We start from the raw sequence: 25,665 nt of genomic DNA, 5'->3' as shown, positions 1-25,665 counted from the left end.
GATAGATAGATAGATAGATAGATAGATAGATAGATAGATAGATAGATTGATTTACTTATTTAAAAAAAAAAAACTGAGCAAATGGCCTAATAACACTATCATCATTTTTTTTTCATGCCTATGAAAAAAAATCACCAGTGTCAGAATTTAACCCCAGGTCTGATCTTTTATATGGTATTACACATTATTGGACAAATAACCCATTTAGAGAATATCAAAAAAATATCAGAAAGATAAAATAGTTCTTTTAGTTTAAAAAAAAAAAAAAGACATGAGTAGGAAAAAGAGGTATCAATACTGCCTACAACTGATTCTTTAAGAAATCCAAACTCCTTCCCCTTATCTCCACCTTACACAGCCACACGCCCCAGAACTACGGGGCCTCTCCCAGACAGGGCACACAGATTGCTTTTTAATGAGTATTTTAAGGGACCTTGAAGTGCTCACACATGCGGAACTTCATCAAGAACATCAAATGTACTGGTAACAAAGTCAGACAAAATTCAGGTCTTCCATGCTTGATCTGGCTCTTCAGAGCAGGAAGCACTTGCAGACCGACACTGGGGTCCTGCACCTCCATAACCACTGCTGTAAGCAAGCAGCCAACACACTGGCACTCATTTCTCTTCCCACCGACTCAATCAACTGCACAAGCTGGGGGAGGGAGCTTCCATGTCCAACACCACAATGAAACATTTATCAGTAATTGATTTGTTGATGTACATCATTTAACATTTCCAATAAATATTGAATTCAGACATGCCCTCGAGCAAATCTCACATAGTAATAACATCCTTATGTACATATTACCAGTGTACACAGAGGATTTGGGCTGTGGCAGGAGGAGGTGAAGAAGAAACTTACCCAGGGAGGAGAAGACTACAGACTCGATGCTGATACTGCGCTGTCTAAATTACCTTTTCAGCGTCTGATGTGGACTAAGTGTGAGCGCTAGTACTTTCACCTTTGAAGAACCACTGCGGCAGTGGGGTGAAACTCTGGGCTTGGGAGAGCAGGGAGCTCCTCAGGGGGCGTTCTGGATATCATATAAATGGCAGCACTATGCTTGATTCTGCAGCAACTAACTTCAACACTATTTAATTGTTTTAAGTACGAAATGTGGCAGGGAGAACAGCAAGGACACACCTAAGGAATGACAGCAAAGTCGTCATCCCTGTGTATGTGGTTCTGCATGAACAGGAGGCCGTGGTTCCGGCAAGGAGAGAGGTGGGAGGAAAGAGACTACGCTTCTTCGCTGACACAAAGCCCAAGCAGAAGCTCACGGTATCAAGCTCCAGCAGCCGGGATCTCAGCATGGCTCTCACTTTCCTAAGCAGCAGGTGCATTCAGCACGAAGAATAAGTTCTGTGCACACATACTTGTAACCAACTATCTGCTTTAAAGGTACAGAAAAGCAAAACAAAAATTATTAAAACATAGCCATTTTGTAAATTTTGGATATTAACATTGGATATAAAGTTATTAATTTGTAGTATCCTTAAGCATTACAATGGCCCTAACTGTTTTTCCTGATACTACTAAGAAATGATGCAGTTCAGACTTCCTAAGCAAACCACTGAGAAGACACAAAACACTTTTCTAATAACTCTTTGGGTCAGTAATTTCCTGTAGTCCCAATGTTCTCGTTTACCTGGAGTCAGGACCTGAGAGGATTTCCAGGTGTTAAGCATGTTCTACTCCACCCAGATAATGTGCAATCGTTAACAAAAGCTCGTGTGTTTGATGTGTGTCCTCGTGCTCACTGCCACAGTCTGCTGGCGCTGAGCTCAGAAGTGGAGAGAGAAGACTGTTCTGTTAGGGCCAGTCACTCCGATAAACTTTTTATGAGCTGGTGAGTAAAGAAGAAAACTCTAACTCCAAGATTGCACAGGGGCACTCAGCGAAAACTGACAGCAAAGAAAACAAATAAGAGAAGCTAAGACCCTTCTGATTTTTAAAATAACTGCTGCTACTGTGGGTGGCCAGCAGTCTCGAATCAACCCGAGGCTGCAATCACAACATCCATTAGAGCGCTGCACAGAGGCAGCAAGTGGTTTCGCGCCGCCGGTAAATCACCTGATCCTATTACAAAATCAATTACTGCAGTACATTTCCACTGCCACAATCTGACGATGACAAAATGATGCTGGATAGCCACTGCAAGGTCAAGAGAACTGCTAAGGACATCTTAATTGGTCTTCTATGTTTAATCATTTGGTCCTACTTATAATGCAGCCATTTTAACTGTATATTTTTATTTGAAATAAGTCTACGTAGTTACCTTTGGTTGCCTGGGACATTCGATGGAAAACCTCTGCAACGGGTCTGATGTATGGCTACAAGCGAACAGCTCGGAGCAGCAAGTCGACCGGCTCAACGCCTTCATTAAAAAAGAAATAATGAAGCAGCCACAGCCACACATTGACTTGATCATTAAAAGAGAATTTGACTTAAAAAAAAAAATCACAACTAGCAATGTCCCATATATATATTATATACTAAAACCGGCTAACTGACTCATTCTGCAGCTCTCTGGCTAAAAGAAACACTGCTAAAATAGAAGACAGCAGCCACAAACTCATCACCAAGAAACTCTGAAAAGCATAGTTCTCCTGGCTACTACAAAAATTGTAAGGTGCTTTACTATTTCAACATGTTTATATCAAAGCTCAAGAACTTAGCAAAGGAGCAAACTCAAGACACCCCAGACATACTAACCACTCTGTCTTCCATCAGTTTGCATCTGTTTGCCTACGCCTTCAGCTCAGCCTATCCAACCTGTTCCCTCTGTAAAGGGACGCTATTTCAACAGCCAATCAGAAAGAGCCCCACCCCTCGCTGTCCCGGCACTCTGTTCAAGAAAGGCTCGGAATCTGGAATAAACTGCTGCAGCTCTGCTCCCAGAAACAGAAGCAGCTCACCATCAGAACCGAGGACCTCTGGCTCTATGCTGCATGCCTGGAAACATGCTCAGCGAGGACCACCACCACCTTACTTCTCCACTCCAGATTAACCTACAGAGCTGTTCTCAATCTCAAACTGTTCAACCCAAAGTTCGAAAAGAAACAGAAAACATGGGCCTAGATATTTTTTTAAAGTAATAAAATTTAAGACAGTAGCTAGTCTAAATCTTTGAATAGTGGTGGGACAGGGCAGGAGGATGCCTGAGTACGATGTACAAGGTAAAAAAAAATTTCCTCCTAATATTGTTCTTGGACTCGAGAGGTAATGAAAATAAAATTCTGCTGCAAAATAAGCAGCAAGGTAAGCCATGGAGTCCCTGCTGTCGTAAATGTTCAGGGTTTCACTGAGAAGAAAAGGATGTGGCTATGTATATAATTATTTGCAATAACTAAAAGCCATCAAGGACCTCTCCTGACACTGCATTCTTTTCCTGTGATCATCTGCACCTCAATAGGCAGGGAAATTTCAAAACCTGACAAGCACTTTGAAAACATAAGCAAACAGTATTAAAGATGTCAGCCATTCCCTAAAATTTTGATATTTAAAATGTTCTATTTTTTTCTGATAAGTTACTTGAATCCAGTAATTATAATTTTTCTAAATTCTCAGAATAAGAGTCACATTAATGCAAATGTGTTAATCTTCTTAAACAATCATACTCAAAATAACTTAGTGAACACTCAGATACCAATGAAGTCAATCCTTTTTAAGACACCTTTTAAAAAAGGAAGTAATAATAACAAAAATACCTTCTATTAAAAGATCCTATGTTCTGAGGCATTGGAAGGCTCTGTGTTTGTGTATGTCTTGGGCAAAATTCCTCCTCTGCCTTAGAGTTAGGAAGAGCTGGTACTGTTTCTGCCTTCACCTTGCACTGTCCTCTTGATAGTCATGTTATACTTAAATCGCTTCTCCAGAATACTTATACACAAGCATGTATTTCACAGGTAAAAACAAACAAACAAACAAACAAACCAAGCTTCTGTGAAAAGACTGCAGGGAGAAACAAATGCACTAATTCAGTGCCCTCTCACTTGCCTGCTGGAGGTACCATCTGCTGACAGAGCTTACAGCCTCCTCTGCAGATGCAACTGAGCTGAGCTGCCACGAAGGCTACCTTCCTGTGCTGCTGCTATACAAACCAGTGAGCCAACAACACAGAACACGCAAGACGCAAAGGACAACCAGCCTAAGTTGCTAAGATGATTTAGCAACAGAACTGCCAACACCCAGGTTTAGCCATGCTGCCGCCTTGAGATGCATGGCAGAGACATTAGGGGAAGGGGTGGTAACTGGTGCTGACAGCAGATAGAGGAGGTAGGGAAGCTAAGGGAGGTGGAGTGCTCGTGTACCAATAGGAGCCAAGCATTAACCCCTGACATAGTCTACACTGCCAATACACAATATGCTCAGAACAGAGAACTGCAATATCATGTGTAAAATAAAGCAAGCATAAATTTAAAGTCCCAGCAAGTGTATGCTGCTCCCAGTAAAAGCAAGGCTTCTGACTAGCCCTCAGCATTACTATTAGACAAGGCCTAAAATAAAAGACCCACACGCACAAAGTGCTTCTGAAACACCCAGCCACGAAATGCTTCATCAGCCCCACTCCCTCTACTACCCCCAGGGTCCCTTGGCTCTTAAATTAGTTCTAACAAAAATAGAATGTAAGCAATAATGGTTATTTTCATTATTTATCATTTTCCTTCCCTGTCAGCTAATTCAACGTCAATATTGATCCTTAGGCTGCATATAGACAGAATGTGAAAACTTAACCAACAGAAATAAACATTTTTAAAATGTCAGAAAAATGAGCATAATATTATTCTGACAAAAGACAGTGAATATTTAATCAAGTCTACCTACAGTCCTGTTTAAAAAGTAGAGGAGGCATTACATATTAATACTTGATCAATATTGAGTTAGAAGTATGATTACTTTTTTTCTTTCCAGTGCTAGGGATGGAACCTGGGCTTTAAGCGTGTGAGCAAGGAACGGCCACTGTCTAGTCACTGCTCTACTGCAGTGAGGCCACACGGTGACCAGGAAGACTTTCCGAAGAAAGCACTTAATGGGGCGTGCTCACTGTTGTTTCAGATGGTGAAGTCATGGCATCATGATGCCCAGCATGGCAGCAGGCAGGCCTGGCACTGGAAAAGCAGCTGACAGCTTACATCTTGTCAGCAGGTTGGAGGCAAAGAAGCACGGGACCTGATCTTGGCTTTAGAAACCTCAGAACCCAACATCCTCCAACAAGGACACAACTCCTAACCCTTCCTAAACAGTTTCACCCACTAAGGACCAAGCCCCTATGCCACATTCCCAGCCCTCAGGATTAGTGCAAGAAAGTTAACTAGTTTCCTTCTTAATTATAAGTAAGTCAATGTCAAATTCTTACTTTGAAAAGTTAAATACTGTATGCATACCGAATTAATTTTGAATTCTTAAGGAAATAAAAGGATCCATCCATCTGTTAAGTAGTAGTCTTGAATTTTAGCCTAGCACACACAATGACCTGGGTTAAATCTCCAGATTGCTCCATCTGCCTGTCCATCCATTCATCTATCCATTTGTTTTTCCATCAATCCAACTGTCCACCCATCCACAGAAACCTACAAACACAACTCTACAACAGGACATCCTTTGGCACATTTTAATCTGTGTAAGTAAAACAAGCTACTTACTGTCAGTGGTCCTCAAGAAAATGCATGCAATAAAAACTCACAAAACTAGTTCTTTTATATCTTTAAATAATTAATTCTTTCATTTTAAAACATGGTGTGTTGCTCATAAGCAGTATACCCATAACAAATTATTCACTCTGGTAATATGGGCTCTGAGGATCCCCATGATGCTTGCATGGGATCTATGAGACCAAAACTGTTTTTTAATACCACTAGGATGTTGCTTAGTCTGTTCCCTCAATCTATGTTACAGAAAGACACCTGCACTGACTTAATTGCGAGGTTTCCTTAGACATTTTAGCCTCTGGCTCACTTGTCTAAACACAAAAGGTAGTACAAGAATTGAAAATTTCCTTTGAAGCAGACCTTAAATACATTTACAAAAGTGAAGCACAATGCTATCCTTCTTACTTCATCATTTAAGGAAAACACAGTTATTTTAATTAAATCTGTGCATGTATGTATGTGTGTGTGTTAGTTATCTGGGGCTAGAGATGGCTCCAAGGCTAAAAGCAGTGGCTATTCTTTCAGAGGACCCAGGTACAATTCCAGACACCCACATGGCAGCTCACAACCATCTGTAACTAATCCCTTCTCTTGGCCTTCACAGACAATGGACACATATGTGGTACAAAGGCAATACACACACATAAAATTAAAAATATATAATATAAATAATAATAATAATAATAATAATAATAATAATAATAATAAAATTCTCTTTAAAATGAGAGTAAAGAGCTATCACGGCAGCACAGGCATCAAGTCCTGGAGAGGCGAGAGGCTAAAGAGGAGGATAGCTACCATACAAGTTAGAAATCAGAATGAGATTTTATCTCAAAAAATCAGATAACATTTTGAAGATAATCAGAAAATATGGTACAATGACTTAGAGCAATTCCTTTGTTGAGACTGTGGGAAGTATCTGAAACATCAAGGTTTTACAGTGTGAATCAGGAGATGGTAACTCAATCTTGCAAATCTGTACATGTTCCCCACAGGCTAAGGCTCCCACAGCCCGCGAGAGTCACTTTCCAAACCGTTATTCTCTTTGGCTCTGTCCCTGACCAAACTCCATGTCCTCGGTCTTCTAGAACTAATTCCCATTCAATTACTCACTCAAGTATTTATTAGGCAGCTAATGGCCTAGGCAGGTAAGAGTAACAAAGATGCTGCAAAAAAGACAAAAATCTCTTCCACCAGAAGTAAATTTATATTCCAAGAACAAAAACAAAATGAAGTTAAAAAAAAACAAACCTAACAAGCAGAACAATTCCTACACTCAAGGATAACAGGCGCCGAAGAGAAAATCAGGCGGGAAGCGGCAACAGTTTGCAAGATGCTCTGCAACAAAACATCTAGAACTGTGGCACAGCACCCAGACACTCTCAAATGTCGGGGGGGGGGGGGGCAGAAAAGACAGTCAGCAGCTAAAGATGGGAGGACTTTAAGCAAAAAGTCTCCAATGACATGAGAACAGTGTGTTTACATTCATGCACCCGCATTCAACTCAAAATGTTGCCAATGTTGCTGTCTTTTATTCTTTCTTGGTGATATGTCACAGACACCACGCCTACACATAACACTCTCTCACACACACCCAATTTCACATGTGCCTCTCGTGTCCACAAATCGCACATGATCTCATCATATTAACCACATTTCCACAACAGTTAACACCAGTCAAGATTCAAAGTTTCAATATTGTCTCACAAACGTCTTTTAGTTGACAAGTTCTAAGCCAGCAGCTTCCTCCATCGTTTCCATTCTAAGGAACTCTCCGGGTGCCTGGTTCCCCTGCCACTGTCCAGCAGACACACTAGATGCCTTCAATTGTGCAATGCCTGTTTTTTTTTTTTTTTTTTTTTTTTCACTGTGTTCATTACCTTGTTACCCAATCTCCTGTAATAACTACAAATAACTTTTGGCAATGAGTGTTCTGAGTTCAGCTAATGAGGACACATGAGCAACACAGCCGGTGCCCACTTTGCGGTAGTTCCCAGGCAGCTCACAGCAGGAATCAGAAAGGTGTGTGCAGTTACTGCCACGTGACAGAAATTTAAAGTGGTAATACTTAAGCAGCATTACATTTTCCTTTAAACTGAGACCGGAATTTCAACATGGCGATTGTTAAAAACACGGCAGTTACACTCTTCTGATGCCTCCGTCAGAAAACAGGCAAACAGGAATGCACTGTAGAACAAAGGTCGTATGAGATTTGTAATTCAGATGTACTTATTAGCCATTATCAAAAGTTACCACTTAAAATTATTCTAAGAGCAATTCACTTCCACTTTCCAAGTAATTTTCTTCAGTAAGTAAGCTTATCTAAATGGGCTAATGTATTCTGTTAAATAACTTTTCTAATTCAATTTCTAATTTTTAAAGGAGGAAGCTCTGAGTTTTGAATCACATTGTTACATGCCCATGTGTTTAAAAAAAAAAAAAGTCTTTAAGGTAACTCCTAAACACAGGGGGTTAGGGCTTTAGCTCAGCGGTACAGCTTGCCCCCAGCTCAAGACGGCGTCAGTTCCAAGCAATAGTGGTATTTTATGAAAACGTAAGCTCGGGTCTGAGAGGGTGGCTAGGAGGCAAAGTGCTCGCTGTGTTCAGCCCCCATGTAAGAAAGTGGAAGCAGGGGGGTGCAGGGGCTCGCTGGCCAGCCCGTCTAACCCACTGGAAATTCCACATGCCCTGAGAGCTGCGTTGGCAAATGAAACGGACAATGAAATGAAGTCACCCAACGCCAGCTCCTGGCCCCACGTGTGCACCCACGGCTGACCCTCGGCGCCAGTACTTTTAACACTTACGTTTCCACCAGTGTTCTAGTTACAAGAATTTTATTGATTCCTTAAGAAAGCAGACTGTCGTTCGCTTAAGTCTTTTTATTTGCTCATTTGTGTGAGAACACGCTAGTGCTTGTGCAGGTATGTATTAGTGCACACCTGCAGAGGCAGTGACAGGGGTCAGATCTGCTGGAGCTGCAATGTGGGTGCAGGAACTGAACCCGGGCCCTGACAGAGAACAGGTGTCCTCAGCCCTCCACCACCTCTCTAGTCCCAGTCCCAGCTTGCTTTACCACATTCCTCCACCTCCTCCTGAGGCCTCGTCAGCGAAGCTTTTGTGTTTCTACCATACTCAGGGCACGCCAGTTTGTTTCCTTCATGTTCTTCAAAATCCTGCCAGTTGTTATACACTCTCCAAGTTCTCCACAACATCTGCACGAATTTTCTTTTTAATGGAAACACTCCATGAATAGGTACCGAAGTCTGCTTCAGCTTCTGTGGCTAATGCAACTATCACAAACTCAGAGGCAGAAAATAACTCATAAAGTTCTTGAGATCAGTCATTCAAAACTAGTTTCACTGAACTAAACCCAAAGTCCTGGCAGGCCAAGTGAATTTGTTCTCCTTTACTTTTGCAGCCTGCAGAAAGCTTACTCGGTTCCCCAGACTGCTGCTCCCACTCTCCTTCTCCAAAGCACGCTGCCACCGGCGCACCTTTCTCTCATCTCTTCCTCTTCCCTAACCTTTTCATTTTAACATCTTAATCACATCTGTAGAGCTCCTTCAGTACAAGGCACAACATAACTTGCAGATTAGGATGTGGACATCATTGGGGGTCCACTATTCAGCTTTCATAAATACAATATAAAACAGAAAACATAGCAAGCCCAGCATGGCGACAATGCTGACGACGCAGCCCTCAGGAGCCTAGGGCAGCAGATCCAATGCAAATTTGAAGGCAGCTTTGTCTGTGCCATCAGCTTGGGACCACTGGGGTTTATACAGAGATGCTAAAAGACTTTCTAAACTAAAAAGTATGAAATGGCCTTCGAACTGATAAATGACTTTTGAAAATCAGTCTGAACTGAGAAGAGTGCAAACAGCTGTGAGCAGCTCACACAGAGCTCGCACAATGCTCTGAGGCTCAGACAGCAATAAGGAGAGGAATGGCAGGGTCCTTGCTGGCTGAGTACAGAGTTTCTGGCAGGACTAAGGGGAAAGTTCTGAATACAGGCAATGAGAGGCATATGTCACTGAGTGACCTACAGTCAGAATGCTGGGTTTATGTTATAAAATTTTCCCCTTTTAAAAAGTGACAATATGCTACTAAACATCTTGAGTAGAACCTAAAGAGCCACACAGATTTTCTATATCAAAAGGCTAAATATCATTTAATGTCAACGTGTCCTAGCGTGTCATCTCTCAGGTATTTTACAGGAGACAGACTCAAATAAACAAGACACACAATAAAGATCTTCGACAATTCCATTAACAAAACCCAAACTTACTCAAAAAGAAACAGCACAGTTTGGTAAAGGTTCCCATGTACATGCTATGTAGTCAACAGTACAGTATTATGGATCGATGTTTTTACAGGAAGGAAAAAGAATACAGCCTTTTCATAACTAGAAAAAGGATAGCAAACTACAAAGTTAATAGCTTTGCTGTGATTTCTGGAGCTACTTCCCCTCAAACTGATGGATTTCTTTTCAAATTACTCATGATTGTGGTGAGACGACAGAAAACCCGGTGTTTCTCTAGCCGAACGCGTCTTTAGTTAACTCAAACTACGACGGCCGCAGAATTTGCACTGGATAACTTTGCTCGCAGCTCACTGAGTAGCAGTTCCTTACTGAGCTAACGCTGTCCCCGATAAGCCCTTTTCTATCACTGCTCTCAAGATTTTCTCCTCATTTGCAGCAACTAAGCAGCCCGAACACGTAAGTGGCTAAGTATGGATTCTTTCCTATGGGTTCTGCGTGAACTTCCCAGCGTCTCATTGCTCATCCTCATGTAACTGCATACAGCTGGCGATCCTCTCACAGGTCTCTCACTGCCGTCTCTGCTCTTCATCTTCCCCATCCTACTGGTTGATGACTTTATCACTCTAAGTTAACTGATGCTCCTCACTGTTAAACAGTTCTTTTGCTTATTTAATTAACTCTCCTTCTAGAAAGCTCTAAAACTCTCCTGTATCTTTAAAGCTTCTCTGCAGATACTCTCTATGCTCTATCTATTGGCTCCTAATTATTCTTCTTGAGTCCTTTGAACACAGGATTCCTTGGTTTTTCTGATGATACTTAGTTATTTTAAGATCTTTAATTAATCATTATTTAGTCCTACTCAAGAGTTAGTTTGTATTTGTTATTTTTTTGTATCTGAAAACAAATCATATCTACTTTCCATAGTATCTAATAACTTCTGGGTGAAAATGAACAATGTAAATAAAGAAAGAGCATATCTGGACTTCGCTATATTCTTTCAGAGGAACTTCTGGCCTTAGTGTGTGGATGGGAACTCCAAACTGTTTCCTGTGCAGTGTGCAGCTAATTCCCTCACCTTGGAATCGCCACATCCTCTTTATCAGCCTGGTGCCCAGAACATTACCCTGGCCTTTGAGGAGAAGGTCATGGTGGTCATTAAGGTCATGAGGCAGAGACTGTTCTCAGCTATATGGCTCACATCCTCTGATGTCATCTTGCCGCAGACGGTCTTCCCAGCATTTCAGCTTTTCTATTAGCCTGTGTTGTTTGTGAGCCCTAAGACAGCTTTGGCCACCCAGGCCACATGCCAAGTCCAAGAACATTCTCAAGAGTAAACAAAGATATAACTTGTATGGACCCATTTTCTTTCAAGATTGGAAAACATTGGCAGGCATGTAAACTGTCACAATCCCAGTACTTTGGAAATTAGGATACCCAAGACCTGCCAGAAATACACAGCAAGACCCTGTCTCTTCTCAGGGGTGGGGACTAACACACACAACATAAACTAATATAAACAGAGCAACCACACACAAATAGCATTCTGTGTAACTCATAGAGTCAAACATAAGGTTAGAGGAAACGAACACATGAGGAGCCGAAACTCAAATACAATACTGACTCTTTTCTTTGGGCTCTGGCCATCAGACACAGAAACTCCAGTTATTTTGTATAGTGATAAAGCCTGCCACAGACCTATACTATCGATAAATACTTATTTTAAAATAACTTCAAACTAACTTCAAAACAAAATAAAAGGTAAACTCTGTAAATATTAAATTTTTTTATTCTGCTGGACAATGGTAGTAGTGCATGCCTTTAACACCAGCATTCAGAGGCAATCAGATCTGAGTCTACAGCCAGCCTGGCCTACAGAGTGAGATCTAGGGCAGACAGGGCTACACAAAGAAATCCTGTCTCAAAAAACAAAATCTTTCGTTCTTCCAATGACATTTTTTTTAAAGTAAAAAGACAATCCACAGGATATGAGAATATACTTGCAAATAATTTATTTGATAAAGGTTTAGTAGTCACAATTTATAAAAAAAACACAATATCACAATTCAACATTGAAAGTGTTTGCTCTGAAAAATGAACAAAAAACTTGGAGAGCTCGTTCTTATATTTTTGGTTGTGAGCCTAGCCTTTAACAGCTGAGCCATCTCTCCAGCCCAAGCTCTTTCTTCTGAGATAGCAGATAGTCAATAAACACATGTGTTGGGGGTTGTTCTAATACTGGCCCTCAAGATCTGGTTACAGCTATCCTTGTTTTGTAAGCCTGCCTAAGACATACCTGATTGGTTGATTAAACAGCCTATACCTGACCAGGGCAGAATGGGGTAGGTATAGCTAGGGTTCCCGGGCTTTTTGGTTCAAGAGACATGAGGATCAGACAGATGGGAAGAGAGGAGTAAAGAGGACCCTACCATGAGCTACCGGGGAGAAGAAACCGCATGAGCCCAACAAAAGAAAGGTGAGGAAAGGCCCAGATGAAGAATAAAAACAAGCACCAGGAATTCTGCAGGGAAGGTAGACCAGATGAGGATTAACGTGGGTGGCACTGGATAGGCACAATAGTGAGGCTATTCAAACAGTGTAGGTGAACTATCTGCCCAGCCCCAGGCAATTATAAATATAACAGGTGTCTATGTCTTATTATTGTGATGGATGGTTAAATAATACTGCCATGATAATCATAGGGCAAATAATAAAATTATATAGACCAACACACTTTATTTATTACAACACACACGAAACCACCCACAATGAAACATCCTTTTACACCAAGATTAAAATATAGACATTAACTATCTGTGAGGATACAGAAAAACTAGAACCCTTGGGTATTGCTCTCTTGACAGCTACTTGAAGAGGTACACAAATGACTAGTTATCAATTCCACCCCATCCACACATGTTCAAAAGAAATGAAACTATATATCCACACAAGAACGTATACCAGAAAGTTCATAACACATACATTCCTACCAACCAAACAAGCAGATCAACAGATGAATGACTAACGTGTGGCATGAGTTAAGACACTAACATGACACACACAATGCTGAAAATACTGTGCTAAGTGAATGAAGCCAGGCAGAGAAGAACACATACCATGTGGGGCCATTTTTAGAAATATCCAAAACAGGCAAAGTCTCACAAGCAGAGAGCCCAGCACTGCTTGCCGAGAGACAGGAGACAGAGGGAAGATGGGTGAGGAAAGCATGCTGACAGTGAACGGCTGTGAGAGTGTGTGCACTGACACCCTCAACAGTCACTGGCAGTGTGTGTTTGAGGTTTTCTGGCACATGAACAATGACATAAGCCTACACCACTGACAACTGGTTCTAGCTGAAATTTAGGAGATGGGCCAACCTCCCCCTTTTGTGTAAAACACAAGAAACAAGCCACCACATGATAAAGTAGTAGAAATCTGGGCATCTTTTGCTCTATTATTTGCTGCTGACTATGCTGCGAACCTCACTGCTGCTCGTGCAAGCATCTGCTGGAAGTGCTATGGAAATACATTCCGCTTTCACACACAGTTCACAGGTTAGTACAAAATCCATGTTTTTTCACTCCATATCTCTTCATGTATCCAGGGACTCTCCATCAGCTAATAAATATTTTTGAGATGATTATATTGAAAACAAGCACAAACTGATGTCTTGGCATTTTATCCCATTTTGTAGAACACTTAATCACTTTAATTTTTTTCACTATTAAGAAGGAATGCTTTGCACACTGCTAGTATGAATATAAGCAGTGTAATCTTTATGGAAATCAGTACAGACAGTCCTACAAATAGAACTCCATGTGATCCCGCTATCCCACTCCTAGGCACACACCTAAAAGAATCTAAATCAGCACAACAAAGTGTTATGCAGCAAAGTTTACTGCAGACTGTTCCCAACAGCCACAGAACAAATGAATGAGCACATAGAAAACTGTAGCACATACGCGGGGGGGGGGGGGGGGGGTGGCGGAGGCTTCCCCTCAGCTATAAAGAAGAGTAAAAACACAGGAAGAAAATGGATAGAAATGAGAGCACCATGTGAATCAATGATTATGCCAGACTCAGGGAAAAGAAACTTCTCACCTGTTTCCTCCTACATGCGGAATATAGAATGAGAATGACTGATGGAGAAAAGGATGGAAAGGACCAAGCCTAACGGACCCAGGAAGGAGCGATGGGCTGAGGAGATGCCTGGTGACTAAGAGGGCTTGCTGTGTCGGCATGACAACTCCAGTGTTGATTCCCAGCACTCACAGAAGAGCTGAGCGTGGTCAGGTGGCCCTGTAACTCCACCCCTGGGTTCAGGGGACACAAAAGACTGTTAGGGCTTGCTGGCCTAAAGATGGTGAGCTTCTGTTTCAGGGAGAGCAAGACGCCTGACCTCTTCCTCTGGCTTCAGCACGATTGCCCAAATACCTGTGCTCACATGTGTGCCCATACACACACCACACACATGTACTATACATACACAAGGAGGGGAGGTTATAGCTTGCCCTGGTAAAATGGTAACTTACCAGATTCTTCATTAGAGGCAATTACAAAAGTTTTCACTTTTATCTCAGAACAAAGAAACTAAAGTAATCCACGCTAGAACCAGCACAGACGCTGACCCACAGGAACAGCATTTATGCTGACAAACTGAAGAAACAAGACTCTAAACATTAAGCAACAGTCAACCATCATCATCATCTGCATAAGTGCTGGCAATTAATAGATAATTATAAAATCTCAGGTAGACAAAGTCTTATTTAATTCATAAATTACCATTCCTGCTTATTAACCTGATTTTCCAGACACAATGTATAGAGGGATTAAAAAGATATTAAGAGAAGAAATTTTTGTACCTAGGTAAAATTGAAAACAAATATAATTCGTATTGCAATTTAACTTATTGCTGTCAGGGGAGTTTGTGTAGCATATACATAAATTTAAGAAACATGCAAAAATACATGGAAAGGAAGCACTTACCAAGTATTTAGAGAGCCTTTTAAAAGTCTCGTTGATGGCTGAGAGTTCCTAAATAATAAAAATAAAAACAAGTATTCAATGTCAGAGTCAAATATACTCTGCCTAACTTAAAACAAAGGTTTCGTGATCTTAAACATAAACTATTACACAATACATGGAAGAGATAATAAACTACAAGAACACTGACAAAGTTTAAATTATTAAAATATTTTATCCATAGCAAAAAGATATAGATAAACTAGCAAACTGATTTTACTATTTACAAAAGTCAGATTTAAGTCATTTAATAAAAACAGCTACAGTATAAATCCTCTCAGTCAGGTCTCAAGTTTAATTGGGTTCAAAAATTCAGGAAGAAGAGTACTAAATAATATTTAGAGAACTTATTATTTGCGTTACTTCACTCTTCGAAAAGCAGACATTTATGTGTTTGTTGTTAATTACTTCACCGTTAATAACGACTAAGACATCTGCTTACACACGGTAGCTGCACTGAGCCCACAGCTCGTGTTTTATCTATCATTCTAAGCTGGGTATGGGGGTCCTGCTGTTTGGGAAGTTCACAGAAGGATCTAGATGTCAATGGGAAACTCAAGGCCAGCCTGGGCTGGAGACACTACCTCAAAGGAAAACACACATCTTCTACCAGAAGACTCAAAAAGTGTACTATTGTATAAGAATCGACTGCCTTTTCTTTTAGTCAAGGTGGAATTTGGAAAAACTTAAAATTCCTTTTACAGACTCACCAGATCTAGTTAACACAAACTGTTACCATCTAGAAATTATACTACCACTTGGCAAAAATAAAATGTTTCCTGAACTGGGAGATGAGTCAGCAGGTGAAGGCCCCAGACGCCAAGTCCGGTGAGCTCAGTTCTATCTCCAGATCTCATGAGGATGAAGGAAACTATCCTACAAGCTGTCCTCTGACCGCTACATGTATGTACAAGCATGCAAAGCAAACTATATAAATGTAACTTTAGCATAAGTCATACCAATAGATTTTCTGTATTTACTTGTGCTAAAATCAAGAACAATCAAATCATCCAGCCCCAGAACATAGGAAATACAGAGATAAAGGGGCATATTAGAGACTTGAACAGAAAACTTAGGACAATAAGGTTTTTATAAGATGACCAGAAATGGTTCAAACTGGGCAAAAGATTTCTTAGCTAGCACACAAAGAAAAAAACCAGGATTGTTATCAGATATTCTTAATGGAAAACTGAAATTGCAGGCTACAGACTACAGAACTCTAGCAAGGTAAATATGCAACCAAGATTCATACCCAATTCACATGCTGAAAACAATTTCAATTCATCAAAACAATGACAAGTGACGCTGGAGGGATGTGTCTGCAGTTAGGGCGCTCTGCTCTTCAGGGCCTCAGCTCACTTTCCAGCATTCCCAGCGCCTCAGGTACCCGGTAACCTTGCTGACACAGGGTTCAACGGCCTCCTGGCCGCCACAGGCTTCTACACTCACATGCACAGAACCCACGTACTGAGATCTGTACTTCTCAGGAAGGAGAGAGGGAGGGAAGGAGGGAGAAAGGGAGGAAGGAAGAAAGGGAGGAAAGAAGAGAGGGAGAGGAGGAGGAGGGAGGGAGGGAGGGAGGGAGGGAGGGAGAAGAGGGGGGTTGTCTACTTGAGGGTAAGAGTCTACAATGGCCAAAGACAAGAGATCGTGCCTTATCTAAAGAGCCAACAGAAGCAGCCTATGGGTTTGTAAGGGGAAGTACCCCATTTTATGGGCTCTGCTAACACAGATATCTCAGAAAGCCTACAGGAATGCAAGTCTCCTCTAAACACAAGTACAGCTACCTCAGTGGCTGACACTATTCAGCAACAGTACAGTCCCCAAGCTTCTTCCTGGATCCTAACCAGCAAACATTGACTCTTAGCAACCCAGCACTTCCCCAGGCACTAGGTCAGAGCCACAAGTTCTGTTTTGTTCACAGCAGCCTAACTACTACAGACAACAACAGAACATATTTTTCAAAAAGCTGGACTTTGAATGTTTTCACTGCAAAGAAATGGTAAGTGTTTGAAGAGCTGCTAACTGACTTAAAATATTACATGGGGACCTGGAGAGTCAGCTCAGTGGTTAAGAGCACAGGCTGCTTTTCCAGAGGTCCTGAGTTCAATTTCCAGCAACCACATTGTGGCTCACAGCCAGCTGTACTAAAATCTGCTGCCCTCTTCTGGCGTGCAGGTGTATATGCAGATAGAACACTCAAAATAAAAAAATCTAAAAAAAAAACTAAAACAAAAAGAATAAAATAAAATATTACATGGTACATATATGTATCACAACATCACATGGGATTCCATAAACATACATGCTTTTTAAATTAAAATTTCTTCTAAATTAAAATAAAAACCCTTACTTCTACAAAAAAAAAGTTTTAGGATATCACATTTAAATGGTACTCTTATCTGAGCATGCACACTGGCACGGGGGTTAACATGGAAGGAAGAGAGAGTGTTGGTCTTCTGACAATGGGGTTACAGGCTGTCCTGAGCAACCTGATGCGGGTCCTAGCAAAATCAATTCTAGTGCTACCACTTAAAAATGGCTAAAACGAGCAACAGAGATAGCTCAGAGGTTGAGAGTACTGGCTGCTCTTACAGAGGTCCCAGCAACCACATGGTGGCTCACAACCATCTATAATGAGATCTGGTGCCCTCTTCTGGTGAGCAGGCAGAACACAGTATGCAAGATAGATAAAGAAATCAGTAAAAAAATAAATGGCTAAAACAAAAGGGCCCTGGAAATTTACTTAAAATCTTAGCACAAGGCAGCCTAGAAGCAAATGAAGTCATGCACTGTATAGCATAGTGCTGATGTCATCGCTCTATACTTTGACATGATGCTGGTTCCGCAGATTAAAATGGAGAAGCTTTCCTACCACTAGCAGCAAGACACAACACTCCTTGTGTGCATGTGTGAGGACACGGTGGACTAGCATACGACAGTATAGAGCACGATTACATCGGTGAATGCTGCTTGGCACCGATACGTAATTATGCTCCTTTATATACTGGCATATTGTTTGTCATTATTTTAATGTATTCTCTATTTATAAAAAGCATTTACTTCTGAGGTTGGTGGCGCAGGCTTCTGTGTCAGCACTTAGCAGGCAGACTGCTGTGAGTCTGAGGGCAGGCTGGTATATATATCATGTTTCAGGGCAGCCAGAGCTACATAGTAAGATCCTGTCTCAAAAAAAAAAAAAAAAACCCAACACAAAAAAACATTACTGTAAACAGTGTGCTTTGATGTAGCTCAGGTTTACCATCTCTTTTGACTGCAGCAAGAAGTTACGCGAAGTAACTGGCCTATAGCCATCTAGGACTGTGTGAGCGCCTGCTGCCATACAAGGAGACTGCCTACCAGCACATTTCAGGGTATCCTGTGTTAGGCAATGTATCACTGTACTAAAAGTACCAGGATCATCTTCTACCAACCAATTGTCTACAAAGCAAGTAAGATTTAAGAATAACCTTATAACAAGATTATAGCATTTCTCTCATTTCTCTTTCCATTCAAAAAACAAATGATCCCAGGAAAGCAGTCTAAAAAGAATTTTAAAAACAGTTTGAACTAAACGAATATAAAATACAATAAATCAAAATGTGCATGATGTAGTCCAAGCAAAGCTTAGGAAAAATTTTACAGCATTAGTTGTCTATATTTGAAAGGAAATAGCACATATCTGTAATCTGGAAGAAGATTTCATGTTCAAGACCAGAATGGGCTACGGACAGAAATTAAGGAAAAGCAATAAATGAGAAGAGAGGGCTAGGGAAAAAGGACAGAGAGGAGAAAAGGAAAATGGAGGAATGAAGAAACTGGATAAAGACCAAGGCAAACTCAAAGAAGCGGCAAGATGACTATAATACAGAGCTGAAATCAACTGATACACTGGAGGAGAAAGAAGGAAAAACTGTAAACCCAAAAGGTGGCTCTCTGGAATTTTTTTATTTTTATTTTTTGCTTTTGTAAGAGTATTTTATTTCTTTTTTTTAATTCTTTATTAATTACACTTTATTCACTTTGTATCCCCCCCCCCCCCCCCCCTTGTTTCCTCCCTCCTCCCCCCGCCCCCCGTCCCACCCCCTCCCTTCCTCCACCCTCTGCATGCATGCCCCTCCCCAAGTCCACTGATAGGGGAGGACTTCTTTTCCTTCCTTCTGATCCTAGTCAATTAGGTCTCCTCAGGAGTGGCTGCATTGTCTTCTTCTGTGGCCTGGTAATGCTGCTTCCCCCTCAGGTAATTAAAGAACAGGCCAATCAGTTCACGTCAGAGACAGTCCTGTTTCTATTACAATGGAACCCACTTGGATACTGAACTGCCATGGACTACATCTGTGCAGGGATCTTAGGTTATCTCCATGCATAGTCCTTGGTTGGAGTATCAGTCTCAGGAAAGACCCCTGTGCTCAGGTTTTTTTGGTTCTGTTGCTCTCCTTGTGGAGTTCCTGTCCTCTCCAGCTATACCACCCCTAGGCATATACCCAAAAGAGGCTCAAGTACACAATAAGGACATTTACTCAACCATGTTTGTAGCACCCTTTTTTGTAATAGCCAGAAGCTGGAAACAGCCCAGATGCCCCTCAGTGAAGGAATGGATACAGAAATTGTGGTTACATCTACACAATGGAATATTACTCAGCAATAAAAAAAAAAAAAAAAAGAAGGAAATCATGAAATTTGCAGGTAAATGGGGGGATCTGGAAAAGATCATCCTGAGTGAGCTATCCCAGAAGCAGGAAGATGCACACGGTATATACTCACTCATATAGACATATAATATAGGATACACCTACTAAAATCTGTACACCTAAAGAAACTAATCAAAAAGGAGGACTCTTGCTAAAATGCTCAATTCCTGTCCAAAAAGGCAAAGAGGATGGACATCAGAAGGAGAAAAGAGGGAACAAGTCAGGAGCCTGACACAGAGGACCTCTGAAGGGCTATGCCCTGGAGACTATCAAAGCAGATGCTGAGACTTATGGGCAACCTTTGGGCAGAGTGCAGGGAATCTTAGGAAAGAAGTGGGAAACAGTAAGATCTGGAATTCTTAATACAGCTGAGAAGGGCTCCAGCTAAAGCCAGAACAGGAGGGATGAAAGCACAGCTTACCGCCCTTATAAACTGCCACCAATCAGGGAACACTTATGCCTATAAATTCTGCAGCTGGGAAGAGAATGATTACTTCATTCTAAAAGATACACATGTTAAAATCCACATAAGAGAAGTCAAACCTGAGTTCTCCTAAACAAAGAAATGCAACTCGCAACTACAAACAGTTCCTAAAAGGAAGCAACATGCTTTGCTGGGCGCATAACAAATGCAATAAGCATTCACATGTACACAATAGCAAAACACCCACATATAAGCTCTTCTAGACAACTGGCAACCACGTTTCAATGGAAAATGCCTATTACAATGAAAATTATAACACACACAAATCCTCAACAAGGTATATTTTTGCAATCCAAAAATATACAACTGAGTAAGAAATAGCTTACAGTGGTTTCATCAGAGGAACATTCACCTCGCTCAGTTTTTTTGTTTTTCTTTGTTTTTTGACAAGGTTTCTTTCTGTAGTCTTGGCTGTCCTGGACTTGCTTTGTAGACCTTGAACTCACAGTGATCCACCTGCCTCTGCCTCCCTCACTGTTGGGTTTAAAGGTGTGTGCCACCATGCCTGGCTCTGGCTCAGTAATTTTAAAAATCCAACAAAGCCAGCAAGATAGCGTAGCAGGTAAACATGCTTGCTGCTGACTCCCTGAGTCTGAACCTCAGAGCCCATCTGATGGAAGGAGAACTGCTAAAGGTTGTTCTCTGCACTCAGAAAGAAGTGCTGGCACAGGCCTGTGTGCACACACATGCACATGAGTACTAAATATATATGCATATGTGTGTATATAGAATATCCATATGTATGTGTATAGATAGATATAGACATACATATTATCCATATGCATATGGATCTCACAGCAGAAAGGGAGGACCAGCTCCTAAAAGCTGTCCTCTGGTCCACAGCACGCACATGCATACACACAGCGATAAGAAGTTTAAAGAGAGAAGTAAGTATACGTCTACAAAATATGTGAAAGTCTGTGAGCTGAAGAAGGTAAGTAGAGACCTACAAAATGGAGAAATATATTCATGGGCCAAGAAAAGCTTGGTATTAAAATGCCAATCCTCCTAATGTACACACATTGCCTGTAATGTACATTACAGGAGAAACTATATGGAAAGGCCACACAACTGTGCATGGGAGCACACACCTTTAATCTTAGCACTTAGGAGGTGCTGGCAGAAAGATGAGAGGTTGGAGCCAGCTGGGTTACACAGTAAGACCCTATCAGAGCAAAAGATAATCTCGCAAAGCCTATGAAAAAAGTGGGTATTTTTTTAGAAACCAGTCAAACTGACAGCAAACTTTCCTTCCCACCAACCAACGTAAACAAGACTGTGGTAAAAACAACAACAACAACAAAACACAACGCTGCAGTATTAGGGAAGGAGGCAATGAAACAATACCATGTCAAAATTCTCACAGGTGACAAACGTACCATTACATTGGAGGCTTGGGGGCGGGGGGGAGCCAACATTGGCAGAATGGTTCAAGAATATTCAACCTATCTCTCTGAGTCATTCTGTTCCAGTCACAATTCTCTATGCCTAAACATGAAAATCAAAACTTAAAAAAAAAAAAAAAAAATTTTTAAATAGACAGGAAAATAAGAAATGTTCAAGAGTAAAAAGTACCCAAACATGGTGGTGAATGCCTTCAATCCCAGCACCTGGATGGCAGAGGTAGGGTGGATCTAGGCAGGTGGCCAGCCCGGTTTACACGGTGAGTTCCAGAACAGCTGGGGCTATACAGAGACACTCTGGCTTGATAAACAAAACAAGTAAAATTCAAACAGTAAAATTAAAAGTCAAAAGATGGTTCTGAGCAATTCCTAGGATTGTAACAGCTGTGCCTTTTAAATCCAAACCTTTCCCATACCCTCCCTTACACCCTACAAAAAGGCTTCAACACTGAAAATGAGTAAGCCACTTACTAGAACTCTAGTCGTGACCAGACCGGCACAGTCTCACATCAAGCAGGAAAACACCACCCTGAGACTGAAGAAAACAAAGGAAGACGTCGACAGGCAACAGGTTCAAATCCCGGAAGCCCAAGGCTCCATGTGGCGGGACCTTAGATGGACCTCTGAAATTCCTAAGTGAAGGGATAGCTAGAATTCACACGTAGAAATAACATGTTCTTTAGGGGGGAAAAAAAGGAGGAATACCAAAAACCAAAGGCAACACCAACCTCTCCTGACTTTTCCAATCTCTTGCACCAGAGAAAAGCCCACATAGATTAGGAAAACTGCATTTCAACAAGGGAGTGCTCTTAAATAAGAACCATTTGGAGGAACCAAGCAAAGCCCCTCACTTCTGCCAACAAACAACTACAGATCTGAAGCAGGAAAGGAACACAAGTTACCTACCATAAGCACTCAGCTAACCCCAGTTAGAGGATTCAGCTAATCAAAGTTTAAAGCCCCAAATCTCCACCAAAAAGCAGAGAACACAGTGAAGTAAGGTCAACTGAAGTAACTGCAGTAGACATTTACAAGCTTTTTCTTTTAATCTGTAACTAAAAACACCGAAGACCATTAATAGAAATGGACAGGACAAAGCAAGAAATGAATGAAGAACTGACCATTGTCCCGGCCAGGTTTATGTCACCTTGACACAGGCTACAGTCATCTAAGAAAAGGGAAGCTCCACAGAGGAAGCGCCTCTGGAAAACCACTGTAAGCAAGCACTGACAGCGGTCTAAATTACTAAGAGAGCCCAGCTCATGGTAGATGCCATCACCCTGGATTCTGTAAGAAAGCAGACTGAGCTAGCCATGGGAGCAAGCCAGTAAGCAGCACTCCTCCACGACCTCTGTATCAGGTCCTGCCTCCAAATTCCTGTCCTGTTTGAGTTCCTGCCTTGGCAGGACATTTAAGCCAAACAAACTTTTTCCTCCAACTTGTTTTTGGTCATGGTGCTTCATCATAACAGTGATAACCCTTGCTAGGACAGCCTTCTCCAGGAAAGCAAAACTAAGAAAAATATAATGGACTAAAAATTTAAAAATGAGAGAACTGAAGACAAAAAAAGCACATCCAAGAAAATAAAAAGAAATGAAGAAAAAAATAACACTGACAATCTAGAAAAACATCCATAATATGAACAATTGAAATTTATGAATAAAAGTAAAAATTTAAAAAAAAAAAAAAGACTTAACAGGTAAGTTATAGTTCAAGGAGTAGCAAGATGGCTCAGTGTAGATGAGGAAGCTTGCTGCCAAGCCTGAGAGCCTGAGTTCAATTCCCTGGGCCTGCATAATGGAAAAAGTGAACCAGCTTCGGCATGTGTTGTCCCCTGGCTGCACACACACATGCCCACAGACACACAAACAAACAGGAAGATGTGCATCCTAGCGGCAGTACATTTTTCTCTCGTTTAATAAACCCTGTACGCCATACTACTCTTGGCATGTAACAGCACTCAGGGATGTGCAGACAACTCAGCTGTTATCCTGCCTCCACTAAACCATCCCATTAAGCATACTGTTTTTGAATCAACTAGTAAGTAATGGAGGGTCAACTATATTAAGACTGGACAAGAGATGGGCATGGTGGCATATGCTTTAATCCCAGCACTTGGAAGGCAGAGACCTGTGGAGCTCTGCAAGTGCAAGGCCATCCTGATCTACAAGGAGAATTCGAAGACAGCCAAGACTACACAGAGAGACCCGGCCTCAAAAAACACAAGGACTGGATGAGAAAAGATGAAACTCCTAATGTTTTAACCCTAGGAGCTGGGGGCTCCCCGGCTCCTCACATCTTTCTACGTGCTTTTTTTGTGTAAAAACGCTCTATTCTCTGCTCACAAGCAGGCCAACGGCTCTCCCTCACCCCTCCAGCAATGAACTGAAACAGGAACTCAGCTCCTCTCACTGACAGAGCTACTAGGATGTCTCAGCCAATGAAGCGACCCCACCATTGCTGTTGCTGGTGCTGCTACTGCTGCTGCCGAAGCATCCTCTTGTTCAACTGTAAAGCATCAGAAGCTTCAGGGGCTCCGAGTTTGTAATTTTTCCTTGTTTTATCGTATGAACATTAAGTTTTCTTTAAAACACCACAACATTCAAACTTCTCTCTACAGTACATCCCAACTGTAAGAGATGCTGAAAGTTAAATATTTACACTAGTCTGCTGTTTCCCCATAAGAACAAAGCATAAAATTCATGCTACCTGCTAAATGTCTCAAAACACCACTTATAACACTCAAAACCTTAAGCATAACTGACCACCTGTCCAACTTCAGTCTACTAGTTTAAATTTAGCATTTTCTAAAACATTTGCTATTAAAAGATAAAAAATCAATTAATGCATAAAATGATTACAATATCAGGTAACTCCAACCCTTCAAGGATTCCAGACCATGTGCAGACCCAAAGAGAAGTGTAAGATACACTGCTGCTACTTCTAACCTCAGTAAGAAGAACTGAGAATTCTTATTTTGTTTTGTTGTTAGGGGCCCACAATGGCAAGCATGCGCAGCTCAGAAGACAATCTGAGGAGCTAGGTTCTGTCCTGACACTGAGTGGGTTTCCAAGAGTCAAAGGTTCCCAGGCTTGCCAGCAGGTGCTTTCAGCTCTGAATCATCTCGCCAGCCCAGCATGGTGAGCCCTATAGCCTCACTGTGAACGTCCATGGTCCTGTAGTGGCTGGTGCACCTGTCTGTCCCAGGGCTCTCTCCTCCTCCACTAACCACTTCCTCAGGGCTCCATCCCTATCCACCATAGCTACCCTCACCCGCATTCTTACGTAAACCAGCTACAGTAGCTTTGTCCAACTGACCCCGCCCTATCAGCCCCTAGCTGTTAGCTATTTTGAATAAATCTACTATAAATATTCTTGGAAAAACTGTGGACACGGTTTCACCTCTGCTGTGAAAGTATCTTCTCCAAAGAATGAAGTTGTAAATCAAAGCGACAACACATGCTACAATGTGAATTATCCATGAAAACATTACGCGAAATGGCAATAAGCCAGTCACGAAGAGACAACCACCATATGACTACATTTATCATAAAGTTCACAGAGACAGTATCGCAGAAGTTACAAGCGGCTGTGGAGGGTGAGATGAGGGGTTCTGTTAAGAAGAATGATTATAAAAATGAATAGTGATCGTTGCAAAATATCCCTGTCACTACACTATGAACATTTTAAAAAGTTTAAGATCATAGTTCTTGTCTGCCACCCCAGTTCAGCCACCCCTCTTAACCCACCTTCCACTCTTTTTGGGTTCCCAGCTGACCCCAACAACTCTCTACCAGGAACCCACGGCCAACACATGTAGCTTGGGAGTCAGGCTCAGAGATCTATGTGTAAGAGAAGGTGGAAAGACTGACGAGGCAGAGGTAGGGGATAACTCCAAGGAAGCAGCATCTTTCAGATGCAAGGCTGCTACACATGGGAACACACAGAGCTGTAACACACAGAGACCCACAAAAGGTTGGAACCAGATAAATCTGGAGCAAAGAGCAGAGGAGCAAAGTCCCACCCCTAACCAAGAAGATAATCACAAGTGATACCTGCTGAGAAGGGGCAGTCCCAAGACCAGGAGTAGCCAACACAATGGTTTTGGTTTGGTTTGGTTTGGTTTGGTTTGGTTTGGTTTGGTTTGGTT

The 25,665-nt window shown here is 41.6% G+C and overlaps 1 protein-coding gene across 1 annotated transcript in view; it reads right to left on the bottom strand.

Annotated features, from left to right (window-relative positions):
- Fbxw7 (F-box and WD repeat domain containing 7) overlaps window positions 1-25,665 on the bottom strand; it is a 151,201-nt gene that overhangs the window by 88,004 nt on the left and 37,532 nt on the right. The window contains exon 2 of the mRNA XM_055596580.1: window positions 14,902-14,949. The gene's annotated coding sequence lies outside the window, so the exon portion shown is untranslated. The remainder of the gene's footprint in view (window positions 1-14,901; window positions 14,950-25,665) is intronic.

Source organism: Psammomys obesus, unplaced genomic scaffold, assembly GCF_907164565.1.
Source record: "Psammomys obesus unplaced genomic scaffold, mPsaObe1.curated_primary_1811, whole genome shotgun sequence".
Taxonomy (NCBI): Eukaryota; Metazoa; Chordata; class Mammalia; order Rodentia; family Muridae; genus Psammomys; species Psammomys obesus.
The sequence above is the reverse complement of the archived record's forward strand: the minus strand, read 5'-3'. Positions and strand labels throughout refer to the sequence as shown.